Source organism: Propithecus coquereli, unplaced genomic scaffold, assembly GCF_000956105.1.
Source record: "Propithecus coquereli isolate 6110/MARCELLA unplaced genomic scaffold, Pcoq_1.0 Scaffold444, whole genome shotgun sequence".
NCBI classification, from domain to species: Eukaryota; Metazoa; Chordata; class Mammalia; order Primates; family Indriidae; genus Propithecus; species Propithecus coquereli.
Window position 1 is genome coordinate 728,215 of NW_012150219.1, and position 11,813 is coordinate 740,027.

The 11,813-nt window shown below is 41.3% G+C and overlaps 1 protein-coding gene across 2 annotated transcripts in view; it reads right to left on the minus strand.

Annotated features, from left to right (window-relative positions):
• Nucleotides 1-11,807, minus strand: part of STAU1 (staufen double-stranded RNA binding protein 1) — a 55,148-nt gene extending 43,341 nt beyond the window's left edge. For both annotated transcript variants that reach the window (XM_012654703.1, XM_012654702.1), the window contains exons 1-2: nt 11,576-11,807; nt 1,562-1,633 (exon numbers count right to left, since the gene is read on the minus strand). The gene's annotated coding sequence lies outside the window, so the exon portion shown is untranslated. The remainder of the gene's footprint in view (nt 1-1,561; nt 1,634-11,575) is intronic.
• Between the last annotated feature and the right edge of the window lie 6 nt (nt 11,808-11,813).

The window sequence follows — 11,813 nt, forward strand, 5'->3', positions numbered from 1 at the left end:
AAATACATGTTTTTTTTAATCTAAACTTATAAAAATATAGAAAAACGTTTTTGAAGCAACCAAAACGAGGGGCTGGGCACAGTGGCTCACCCTGTAATCCTGGCACTCTGGGAGGCCAAGGTGGGAAGATCGCTGGAGCTCAGGAGTTCGAGACCAGCCTGAGCAAGAGCGAGACCCCATCTCTACTAAAAATAGAAAAATTGGCCAGCATTGTGGCTGGCTGTATTCCCAGCTACTCTGGAGGCTGAGGCAAGAGGATTGCATGAGCCCAGAAGTTTGAGGTTGCAGTGAGCTATGACGCCACTGTACTCTACCCAGGGTGACAGAGCAAGACTCTGTCTCAAAAAAAAAAACCCAACCATAATGAATATGTATTCATGATCTATGCTAGAGTCTTTTAAGAGTAGGACTGTGTGACATATTCTTAACTTAGAAGGGGCGTGGTTCAACACAATGGTTAATGGGCTTTTTCTTTCAGAAAAGGGAAATTGCAGTCTGTAACCGTGTGCCATTTACCTAGAAACACGACTGCATTTACCATCATCTTCATGCAAAACAGACCAGTGCCAAGACTCAGTTTCTAAGAAACCAGCCTTGCTGCCAAGTAACAACCAATAATGTTAAATCAGATCAAATTTCTGAGTTGTGGCTTTCAATTCCACTCTCAACTCAAGCAGTAATTACACGTTCAACTCTTGGCAATCCACTCCCGTGCCTCAGTTTCCCCAAAGCACTTTATAATAAGATATTTAAGCAAGCCTCAGTTGTAGCAATCACAGTTAAAACATTAAAGGAATCCTGAGGCATAATAATACAACTCTTTGAAAAAAAAAGCATTATACAAATCCAGTGTGATAAGTGCAGTACTGAGCTTTGTACAACTTCTCTAATTTCCTTATGTTTCAGTTTTCTCATTCCCAAAAAAAAGTAAGTTAACTTGTCTACTAAATATTACCTCAGAGATATGGTATGGTGATATGCTTTCACTGTTAGAGGAAAAGTGTTAAAAAAACATAAGGCGGTGCTAACGCATGTAGTATTCTGCAGTGCCTGACAAAGGACTGTAAAATCCTGAACACCTTTAAAAAACTTTATCTGGATGATCAGAAAGCTGCCAGTAGTAAATGGAGCTTGATTCATAACCTTATCTCACAACAAAAACAATGCTGAATTAGTTCCACAAGTTTGAAAACCATACTTAATGTAAACAATCTGAGAAATCAAAGGCTTTTTGAAAGAAAGCAAACTATAAAAGTTTCTATGACCAAGATGTTTATTGAACAAGTTATGTTTAATGACAACTTCAGTAGTTTTCGAGTCTTTACATTTAAAGTACATGGTGATGCTAACTAAAGGGTTTTATATTATTGGCAACAATTTTTCCTGCATTTTCTTTCAAATTAAATCAAGAGTAAAAAAGAAATTCAAACTGCATACAATTTCTTCTGTTTCTCTAATATTACAGCCAAAAGTCAAAATCATTTTCCACATAAGTCACTGAAGAATTCAAGTGTCTCTGATTATGAACGAGCCTAAAATTATAAAGCCAAATTATGTGTACCTTAAAAAGAGGGCGTTCCAGGAAGAATGTTGTTTTCGTTCAGCTCTGAGAGGTTATGTGGTTAAGAAACTCCTGGAAAATAAGAAAAATAAGGTCAATAATAAGACCTAAAGTAGGTCTTTTTTCCTGAAGACATATATTGCTCAAGTTTTAGGGAAACCTAAAATTTACAAGTAGAAAAGTTTCTGAAAGCACAATGTCATGGCTTGAAGCAGCACATTGTAGAGTCTACAAAAGACACAACTGCCTAGGAACTGGGTAAAGAATACTTTGCAGAGACACATATATAAGAAACAGAACTTTCCTTTTTCAGTCTCAATTATTTCCTGATGAGAGAACTGTTGACTACCTCGTAATTAATTTTTTTATTGATAAAAGGAACCGGATATCATATACTGTCCAATCACGCAAGCCTAATTTTCAAACTTGTAGGTTTTTTCTCTCCCCCTATAACTTCTGGCTAAATATTTTATTCATAAATGTCCTTACTACATGCTCAATGATGCAAATGCAGTTGCATAGAAAATTTTACCAAAAGGTACTGTGTACATAGTGTTATACTAAATTGCAAAATATGAGAAAAAGCACATTATCTCTAGTAAGTCTAAATCACAATTATTTTTCAAAACTGAATTTTAGGTGGCAGAATTTGAGGTTTTTTTTTTTTTTTGAGACAGAGTCTCACTCTGTTGTCTGGGCCAGAGTGCGTCAGCCTAGCTCATACAGCAACCTCAAACTCATGGGCTCAAGCGATCCTCCTGCCTCAGCCTCCAGAGTAGCTGAGACTACAGGCGTGGCACCACTATGCCCAGCTAATTTTTTCTATATGTATTTTTTAGTTGTCCAGCTAATTTCTTTCTATGTTTTTAGTAGAGACGGGGTCGCGCTCTTGCTCAGGCTGGTCTCGAACTTCTGAGCTCAAACAATATGCCCGCCTCGGCCTCCCAGAGTGCTAGGATTACAGGCATGAGCAACCACGCCCGGCCAGAATTTAATTCTCAAACTCTCAAGTCTGATTTATCTAGAGTTCTCCCCCCACCTTTAAATGGCAGTAGTCAGTAATAACAAACAGAATTCCTTACCTTGAGATGCTTTTTACATGTTTACAACATAAAATGTTTTTGCTTATTTCAGTTTCTCACTGCTCAGAAATAAATCATAAGCTCTAATTTGTTCTCTAGTATTTTAACAGCTCAGGTTTTTGTAAATAGTATACTATACTAACAACTTTCCAATCTGGATACCCAGTTGTTTCAATACCTCACCATGAATGGGAACTAAAAAAGGCCTCTGAGTAGCCCAAACAAATGTCTAAGACCATCTCACACAGCCCAAGCTTTTTCGTAAAATACCAATGGCCTTGCTCAATCCAAGCCCATCTATGTCAAAAAATTACTGTAAATTTGGGTGTCTAGTTTTCTAGCCCAAAGCAGAAGTAAAAATTAAAATGGAAAAAGGAGCTGCTAGAGTCAGACATGATGACAATGGTAAGAAACAACTGCCATCAATCAACTTAACAGCAAAGAGAGCGAGAGCCAGAGAGAGGAGAAATACAAACATCTGCAACCATTTGGATCTCAAATACCTTTACACAAGTGACAGCTGAGATTCATATACACAGTCACACTTCTACAAGCAAATCTGTTTTTTGAAATTCCCCAATTTCAAAAGATAACCCAGGCCGGGCGCAGTGGCTCACGCCTGTAATCCTAGCACTCTGGGAGGCCGAGGTGGGTGGATCGCTCAAGGTCAGGAGTTCGAGACCAGCCTGAGCAAGAGCAAGACCCTGTCTCTACTAAAAATAGAAAGAAATTATCTGGACAACTAAAAATACATATATAGAAAAAATTAGCCGGGCATGGTGGCGCATGCCTGTAGTCCCAGCTACTCAAGAGGCTGAGGCAGGAGGATTGCTTGAGCCCAGGAGTTTGAGGTTGCTGTGAGCTAGGCTGAAGCCACGCACTCTAGCCCTGACAACAGAGTGAGACTGTCTCAAAAAAAAAAAAAAAAAAGATAACCCAAAGCCATCACAATTATTACCAGTATATCTATATATCACTTACTTACACCAAGCAACGGCAGACATAAAGAGAAGCCAAATTCCCTTTTTTTCCCCACTCAAGAAGGCATTAATAGAACGTATGAGAGTGAATTAAATTCATTGCTTTATTCACACAACAAGTAATTATTCAACACTTACTATTAGCAGGCACTATTCTAGACACTGGGGAGAGAGGTGTGCACAAATGAGACACAGTCCCTGTCCTCATGGAATTCACGTTTGTATATCCAATACAAATTCTTTAAATAAATAGTTCACAGTGGCATTTTAATTAGTAATAAATCGTTTATAACACATATCACCTCATAACTGAAAAAGACACACAAAAACCTAAAAGACCCATTGGCTGTGAACTCTTGATTTAGAATAAAGGCAAGCCAGCTAGCACACAGCTGTTAAAGTATGATGGAAAAAACCTTGACTGGCGATCTGAGTTTGGGTTCCAACTCTGCCACTCAGCTGAATAACCTTGAGAAAGTTTCATGTGTAGGTTTCAGCCTTTTAATATATAAAATGGGGTTTCCACCGCCAATTTCATATGATTAATAAAACAGTAATCATATGATTCTTAGGGAGATTAACCAATAATGTAGGCGAAAGGCTTGTAAACTATGAAATGCCATACCAAAGTTAGCTGTTAAACATTATTAGGGTATACCATAACTGATACTATAAACTGACATTAATAAAACAAATTCAAAACACACTATTTTATTATTAAGAAAGAAAAAAGTAGCAAATTTTAGAAAGGACCTCATGCATACTCTGGTTTCTCTCCAAGTCACATGAATCTTTCACCTTTTATTAAAGATTTCTGTGAAGAGGATCAGCTCTGAGTTCTTCAACTACTTTTTTGAGGCCTTGCTTTGGCAGGGCTAGTAAAAAAAAAAAAAAGGAAAGAAAGAAAGAAAAGGGGCCAGGTGAGGTGGCTCACACCTGTAAGCCTAGCACTTTGGGAGGCGGAGGAAGGAGGATTGCTTGAGGCCAAGAAACCAGCCTGAGCAAGACCCAGACCCCTCTACAAAAACAAAAATTGGCCAGGCATGGTGGCCTGGGCCTGCAAGTCCCAGCTACTTGGGAGGCTGAGTCAGGAGGATTGCCTGAGCCCAGGCATTCAAGGCTGGGGTGTACTATGATGACACATTGCATTCTAGCCCAGGTAACACAGAAATTCAGGTAAGGCGGGGGGCGGGGGGCAGGGTTCATGCAGAAAAAAAAGTGAGAGAGAGTTAGTTTACTTTTTTTTTTTTTTTTTTTGAGACAGCGTCTCACTCGCAGTGGTGTCATCATAGCTCACTGCAACCTCAAACTCCTGGGCTCAAGCAATCCTCCTGGCTCAGCCTCCCAAGTAGCTGGGACTACAGGCACACGCCACCACACCCAGCTAATTTTTCTATTTTTAGTAGAGACAGGGTCTGGCTCTTGCTCAAGAGATCCTCCTGCCTCAGCCTCCCACAGTGCTAGGATTATAGGCATAAGCCACCCTGCCTGGCCCCCTTTTTTATGTTTAGTGCTTAAATAAATTCTCAACTAACAGGGAAATTACTATCTAGAAGTAGTCATACCCTTAACATGACTGCAAGCCAAAAGGAAACTTATTTACCTAATTATATTTGACTGTCATCTAAGTAAAGGATCATGGAGCCTCAATGAGCAGGTCAGTTAAACTGTGCAACAAAGGACATGGGCTTCCAAACATAATTAGACTTATCATTACATATAAATTATTCTGTGACAGAGGAAAGGACTGCCTAGCATTCTGCATAAAATCACAATGGCATCAGCAGACAATGGCCCTATTTGTATCAGGGTGGAATCTGCAAGGGTAGAAAATTCATGCCTCACTTAATTTTAATCTATAGAAGGCATGGACTTCAAAAAAGCAAAGATAGGAGAGAATGAGACAAAATCTAGTTAAATCATAAAGCTCATTTTCTGAGGGAAGCCAATATATTAACAATTTAAGCAGCATTATGTTCATTTCATCCCCAAAAAAGACACATTTCCAACACCTTTTCATGATTAATGAGACACACTATGTCAGTACAGACTACAAGGTCACCTCAGTTGAGGTTAAATATAAAATGGAACTTCACATACTGTCTCAGTAAAACTACAAATCCAAAGGCAGATTTAACTTCATTGATCCAGCCTTTTAAGACTAGCCATAGAGACAACAACTGCCTGGGTGGAAAACCAAAGCAGCTTCTGATTGAGAAGATCCCTGATTCAAAGAAAATGAAAAATGGCTGGGCAAGGTGGCTCGCGCCTGTAATCCTAGCACTCTGGGAGGCCAAGGCAGGAGGATCACTTGAGCTCAGGAGTTCAAGACCAGCCTGAGCAAGAATGAGACCCTGTCTCTACTAAAAATAGAAAAATTAGCCGGGTGTGGTGGCATGTGCCTGTAGTCCCAGCTACTTGAGAAGCTGAACTAGGAGGATCGCTTGAGCCAAGAGTTAGAGGCTGCAGTGAGCTACGATAGTGCCACTGAACTTCAGCCTGGGTGACAAAGAGAGACCCTGTCTCAAAAAAAAATTTTTTTAATTAAAAAAAATAAAAAAATACTCCCAACACTATTAGCCAGGAACATTAGTTAGAAATGGCTGGGAAGCAAAAAAGAGGGTAATCATCACCTACCCTATAAAGTCATTTAGAAGTTTAGTTAACTCATTTCCAATAAAGCAGAACATTATAATTTAAAGAAACCAATTTCCTTAGCAACAATTTTGACTATAGTTAATAAACCATCTTTAACAAACTTCATGACAGATTGCAACAATAATTTAGGAGGCAGACTCCTTCAACACAAAGGTAAATAAAACATCCCCTGCCCTATTTACCTCTAAGCCCCTCCTCACACATAAACCTGCAAATCAGCTTAAAAGTTTGTTAGCTTAATTTGCCACAAGGAACAAAAGTAAACTGTAAATACTCAAACTATTTCAAAAGCCTATCTAAAAGACTGAGTATTACTTAACCAGACTTTCTTTCAAATTGAGCTAAAGTTCTAATGAGCAAAATTTATCCTAGCTGCAGGGGGTAAGGGGGGGAGGGCCACTAGTGACAAACAGAATCAATTATCCTAAACAAAAAGCACCCAAGCATAATTAGAGAAGTGTGGTTCAGTGGAAAGAGCACTGACTTGGGAGCAAACCAGTCTATGCTCCCGCACTGTTACTAAGTGGCTCAGGACCTTGCGTCAGTTATTTGGCCTCTCAAAGGGCCTCAGTATCCTCAGCTACTATGACCCTTACTTTGCAAAGATGTTTGCGAATATTAGAAATACAACATAAAGGGGCCAGGTGCGGTGGCTCACGCCTGTAATCCTAGCACTCTGGGAGGCCGAGTCGGGTGGATCGTCCCCTCCCCCCAGACAGAGTCTCACTCTGTTGCCCTGGCTAGAGTGCTGTGGTGTCATCCTAGCTCACAGCAACCTCAAACTCCTGGGCTCAAGCAATCCTTCTGCCTCAGCCTCCCGAGTAGCTGGGACTACAGGCATGCAGCCACCATACCCGGCTAATTTTTTCTACATATATTTTTAGTTGTCCAATTAATTTCTTTCTATTTTTAGTAGAGACGGGGTCTCGCTCTTGCTCAGGCTGGTTTCGAACTCCTGAGCTCAAACAATCCGCCCGCCTCGGCCTCCCAGAAAGCTAGGATTACAGGCGTGAGCCACTGCGCCCGGCCTGTCATAAAATTCTTAAACATTTTTGAAGCCTCTAAAATCCCATTCTGAGAGAAAAGAAAACAACCCCAAGAGCTCTCATTTGAGGGGGAGGAATTTACATTTCCCCAAATTGAGTAATTCTGTGTCACTTAAGTGTTAACATCAAATAAAATTATCCAGTTTGGAGGCTCATAAAAACAACAGGCCTCTGCCTGTAGTCCCAGCTACTCGGGAGGCTAAGGAAAGAGGATCACTTGAGCCCAGGAGTTCAAGGCCAGCCTGGGCAATATATTCTGGAATTGACTTATGCATTTCACAAAAAGATAACTTTTTCATGAAAGTTTCATCTTTATGCTGGTGAATTTCACTCTTACTCCATCCACTAAAAGAGCTCAAAGTTGCACTACAAATTGAGACTCACTTTGTGTCTCCTACGTTCAGTTATCTACCTTGTCTTAGCAAGGAGACACTCAGGATGAAGCAGCACAGTATAGTCTCAATGTTTAATGGTAACACCCAGAATAATATTAATGGTTTGACTTCAGAATTGAGAGGGAAAGTTCCATGAGTCATGTTCATTTCTAAACTCAAAATACAGTAAATCCTCACTTAACACCATCAATAGCTTCTTGGAAACTTCAACTTTAAGTAAAATGACATACAGTGAAACCCATTTTACCATAGGCTAATTGACGTATAATCCAGTTAAGTTCCTATACCCTATTTCTGGTCAGAAAAACATTACCAACTTCTCATTAAAGAACAAAACACTTCTAATATTAAACCCTGAAGTATATGTCCATTTAAGAAAGATGAATAAAAACAAATAAGAAAATTAGTTATCCACTTATTCCAGTTTAGGGTCGGGAGTGGCCAGAGCCTATGCGGGCAGCTCAGGGCACAAGGGGGGAACCCCACCCTGGACAGGACTCCATCCCATCCCAGGGCACACTCACACGCAAACCTACACTCACAAAGTCAGGGATTATTTAGACACGCCAATGAACCTAACATGCACATCTTTGGGATGTGGGAGGAAACCAGAGTACCCAGAGAAAACCCACGCACTCATGGGGAAAATGTGCAAACTCCACACAGGCAGTGGCCCTGGCAAGGAAGTGACTTTTTTCTCATCAACGTTACAAAGAAACGACGTTATTCGAGGATCTGTTATCTGTATATAACGTATTCTGAAGAAACTATATTTATGGTAACAATTCCAAATGCTTAAAAGTTTAACTTTAAGCTTACTGGGAAGCAGTAAGCATTTTAAAATACATTCTGTGTCCTTCCCTAGATACTGAATTGGGGTTTTCCTAAATTAAGTTCAAGAGATATATCCTTCCCCATCTCCCAGGTTGTAATAACTAAAACATAACATGTAACATTTCCACTCTACCTGATCACGCTCAAAACTACAGAATTGAAATAACAATGTTACAGGTCTAAAAGCTAGAAACTGTTCATGACCAGAAATTTGAAAATTAAGTAACAATGACAAACATTTATAATATTCCTGTCAACTTCCATTCTAGTAGAGATCTCTCTTTAGACAAGGAAAACATAAATACCTATGCTGTGATTTCATATTATTCACAAAAATTAAGGTTTCATTCATACTTAAATTTATTATTTGTAAATAGAGCAGATGGAGGATCTTTAGAAAACAATGCTACAAACAGAAGATCTGAAATTCTCTTTGCTTAATTCTTAACACAAAGTAATAACACTATATTTACACTACTATAAAGAAACTTTGAAAGTTTTCATTACAAATTACTAACTGTAGTTTAACTTTGACATAAAGCTATTCTCTATTAAAAGTAGCTTAACAGGTAGGTCTCCACTGAAACAGGATTAGGGAAAACTGTAGTTCCGATTGCTTTTCAACTATAGTCATTAATAGCTCAAGAACTGTTGCTTTTGTACACAAAGAAGCAAGGCTGAATTTTTTTTATTTTGGGGGGTCGCTCTGGTTACATTACTCCAGGCTGGACTAGAACTCCTAGGCCCAAGCCATCCTTCTGCCTCAGCCTCCTCAGTAGCTGGGACTACTTGCATTTTGATTGGACTTTGAGGAGGAGAAAGCGCTGAATCAACAGCTAATTTGGCTGATTTTTTTTTTTCTGAACAGTTATCACATATAAAGAGATGAGAAGCCCAACAAATTGAGAACTATGATTCTACTCCACGTAAATTTTGTGACAGATTAACAGCAATTTGGTAAAAGTAAAAATTGCTAATATTTGTGATAAGGAGTTTAGGATTTATTTCAAAATAATCCAGTTTGGGGAGGAGGTAAACCTTAAACAAGACTGACCTTGGCTATGAGTTAATAATTGCCAAGGTTGAGTGACCAATAAATGGGATTCTCTATACTATTCAATTTTTGTATATTTTCCAGAATAAAAAGTTTAAAAATAACCTTTAGGTTATTTATCACAATATTAAAATACCATTTCCCTAGCACTACAATTTGTGTTATGGCAGTAGAAGACATGCTTTGTATTGCTTGCATAGCTGCTTGTTTAGGTGTTTTTAAAAAGCCATTTAAACAGAGATTTTAAATTAGAAATGACAGTAAGACTCTGCCATAAAACTCTAGCAAAATGTCAAAAACAAGAAGGCCACTTTGCATCATGTGTTACTGAGAGACAGGTGTAAATCAAAATATTTTCAGTTCACTGCCTAAAACAATCCTACGGCATAGGAGGATCATTCAGTAGAGCAAATACACATTCCTTACTCTTGTAAATTTGCACGTCCATGAGTTGCATTTCCTTAACGAAGAATACAGCTATACAACCGAGTACAAAATAAAAAGAAACTCAGTACGCTTGAATAAAATCCCACCTGTCACCGGATGATCGAAACTGCTCCCTCTACATTCCAACTGTATTTTTGGTTTTTACTTCAACAAGTAGCAATGTAATTTACATTTGGTAAGCAGTAATTCCTGGAAGGCCAAAATCAACCAAAAACCTGGTTTAACTCTCTTTCCATCACCCTCTAAACAATTAAAGCTACAAACAGAAGGGAAGTGTGACCTTAAAATCGTCCCCATAGCCAGAGAACGCTGGCAGAACAGACTGAAGCACACCTCTTCCCCTGAACAGAAGAAAACTTCCACACAATCAACACTGCAACCCAGAGGTGGGGCAAGGGCTTAAAAGCAAAGTCTGCCTACAGAGACGGAGGGAATAAAAGCAAAACCGCAGTGAAAAAAAGTTAGAAGTTAGAGATGTAGAGCAAGAAAGGACAAATTTTTCCATCTTCATACACCCTCCTCCAGAGACAGACAGACACACACACACACAGCAAGTGCTCCAGAAAGGTTTGCTCAACTCAAGGGAATCTTCTGCCAGCAACTTTACCAGAAACGGAATGACAACAAGAAGCTGGATGATGGCAGAAAAAACGGACAGGTTGCTCATACTGCAGGAGCTGGTGAATACCCTGCAGCTGGCTAAGCGGAGGAGATGGAAAGAAATAGCATCTATCTTTTACAAACTGCCTACTACAGAGTGTCCCAAATAAGCGTACGCCCCTTTCAGATGTTAACCCAAAACAATGCTTTGGCGCTGGCGATGGGCACGCTGAACATTTCTGCCTTTAAGGAAACCCAAACGGGTAGGTAGGTCAACTTCTGTCCACTCTACCCATTAAATTATACCTCCATATCACGCTAATAAATTATGCAGGCGGTTTATTGGGACACGCTGTAGGACTGGCATTCCGATAAGCGCTTTACACGCCCCATTTCACTGAACCTTAACAACCTTAACAGGCGACAACGATATTAGCCTCTTTTCCAACCAAGACACAAAGAGTTTTAAGTGACTTGCCTAAAGGGGCAGAGCCGGGATTTGCACCCGCGTCGGACACCTGCTCCTAACCACTATGCTACAGACCCGGGCTGAGGAGATTTAGATGCTCCGGATCTTGGGGACCTGAAGTGGGGACACCCGCCCCCCAGCCCCGGGAATAACTTCGGCATCCCCGCGCGCGATGCGTGAGGAAAAGCAGCCGTGGCACCTGCTTCTGGCCCCAGCAAGAGGTGGAGGAAATGAGAGCTCCCGGGGTCCAAGCCGCAGGGCGCTCCGAGGCGGGGGGCGCAGAAGGACCCACCTCCTCCGGGAAGGCCCCGCGGGCGGGAGAGAGGCCCGGGGGAAGGTGGCTGGGCGCGCGGGCCCGCCGAGGCCTAGGCCCCACCCGCCGCCCACCTCTCCACCGTCGCGGCGCCCGCGAGGACTCCGCCAGGCCCGGCCTGGCCCGGCCGCCTCACCTGGCTGCTGCCCCGAGCTCGTCCCCCGGCCGGCGGTCTTGGGCGGCGGCGGCGAGGAGGGGAAGGAGGAAGGAAAAAGGGAGAGGAGGAAGGGAGAGAAGCAGGGAAGAGGCGGAGTGGCCGCAGAAGAGGCGGGCGCCGCCGGGCCGGGGGTTCAAAGGAAGGGGGAGCTGAGAGAGACGCGGCGGCGAGCGGCGCAAACGCTGAAGAGCCGCTCCGGCGCCCGCAGCCCGGCAGG